At 44.7% G+C, this 1,863-nt stretch overlaps 1 non-coding gene across 1 annotated transcript; it reads right to left on the bottom strand.

Moving 5' to 3' along the window:
- Nucleotides 1-423: 423 nt before the first annotated feature.
- Trnas-aga (transfer RNA serine (anticodon AGA)) lies at nucleotides 424-505 on the bottom strand. Its single transcript has one exon. It is a non-coding gene; the product is annotated as a tRNA-Ser (tRNA).
- Between the last annotated feature and the right edge of the window lie 1,358 nt (nucleotides 506-1,863).

The following is a 1,863-nucleotide window of genomic DNA, read 5'->3' as shown; positions in this document are numbered from 1 at the left end:
AGGGGCAACGGGAGGACACGTCACGCGCACACTGTTCTTGGCTCACCCCCGCGCATGCGCGAGCCGTGCTGCTGTAGGAGACAGCCGGGAGGGAGCGGGCTGGGCAGAAGGGTTCGCGCGGGAGTTTGCGGCGGGTCGTCTAGGACGGGCTTCCTGCAGAGCTGGAAGTTAGAGCTGTCATTTCGTGTGTGACCCTGCCTCGCTTTGCTTTTCTTCCTTCTAGCCTGGCGAGTCTCGTTCCATTACCATCCCAAGCCGTAACAAGCACACTCTTGCTCCTACCATTTTGGACTCCTCCGTTTGGGTTCTTGGTGTGGTTCCGATTGTTCACGAATTACTTAAAATTAACCGTTTTATTATCTGCGTAAGATCAGGATGACAGTTCCAAAGTAAAACAATAAACTGCGTAAAATTCTACTTTCCCGTAGTCGGCAGGATTCGAACCTGCGCGGGGAGACCCCAATGGATTTCTAGTCCATCGCCTTAACCACTCGGCCACGACTACTGCTGCTGTTAATTTTAGCAGGGAGATTCTATGTAGACTCTGAGCATGAGCCTATGCTGCAGTAACAGGTATGTTCCGATCTGTAGAGAAACACTGCTAAGCTGTTCTTTGAAGAGCATATTCGAATGTTATGGCTCTTATGTTTAGCTGTTTAGAGGACTCTTAGAACATGTCCCATCCAATTCTTCCTAATCCATCGAAAATACAGCGACCTAGCCAATTCTCCCAAGTTAGAGGGAGCGAAGGAAAGCCCAGGACTGCTGTATGTCCGTCTACCTGCTGGCACAGCGATGGAACCGTTTCTAGTAGGGGAGCGGAAGCCGTGAACCGCCGACCCCGCTCCTGATTTCCGTGCACCACTCCGGGTTCCACCCCTCCGCCCACCTCTTTGACAAGCAGCTCCCAGCCCTCTCTTCGTCCACTCTGAATCAAAATGCGATTACCTAGCTATTTAAATGTCCCACAGTACCATAAAACACCACTTCGACAACGTGTAAAGCATAATACGAAAAGAAGCTACGATGTTGTCTTTAATGGTATTCTTATCCTCTCCATGGTCTAACCTGTGCTTTGTGTAGTGTTTCTAAAGTGGATCAGCACAGAGGTTTGCACACTTGGAACCTCCGGAAACAGTTCTCTATCCGATGATTTATTAGTGTCATTTGTTGTTCAAAATATCTTTATTGTCACTGAAGAGCAACATGCCATGATGCACCTAAGAATGGTACCTGCTCACTAGAGCCCATCTTTAAAATATAATGAATTTGGAAGCAATCATTATTAAAATTTACATTATGAAAATTTACAATTAAATTATATTTTAAACAGGGTAAAACTCAACCCCGCATTCTAATTATTCCACTCCATTTTACTATTATTTATGCTGTAGAGTTTGTTTTTATCTATTGTATCTGAGGTTTTATACAATAATTTGCTCTTGTGCATTTCTTCTTATCTTCCCATTCAGTGATGGCCCTTGGAAACTTGATATCAGTCATGTGGGTGTATTTTCACCAGGGAATTGAAAATGCCATAACACATAGCTTTTTTTCCCCCTCCTAAGAGCTGGTTGTTAAACATTTACTAGCACACCACTGCTGTTGTTATTGGATCAATTTTGAATATTCCCAGGAAATTAACAGTCTTCTTTTCTGCAGGGCAGCTCTGGTTATTCCCCTGTAGTTTAACTATTAGGATCTTGGCTCATTGTAGGATATCCCACCCATCTGTTTTCTAAAATCCCATACCCTATTCCCAGTTACTTTGCTATGTGAGTGTAACTGGAACTGGCCTTCAGCAGAAAGACAGGAAATACTCCACTTGAAAATGCTTCCCTTGCAACTTGGTACCTGAGAAAG

This window comes from Ictidomys tridecemlineatus, chromosome 7 (assembly GCF_052094955.1).
Source record: "Ictidomys tridecemlineatus isolate mIctTri1 chromosome 7, mIctTri1.hap1, whole genome shotgun sequence".
NCBI lineage: Eukaryota > Metazoa > Chordata > Mammalia > Rodentia > Sciuridae > Ictidomys > Ictidomys tridecemlineatus.
The sequence above is the reverse complement of the archived record's forward strand: the minus strand, read 5'-3'. Positions and strand labels throughout refer to the sequence as shown.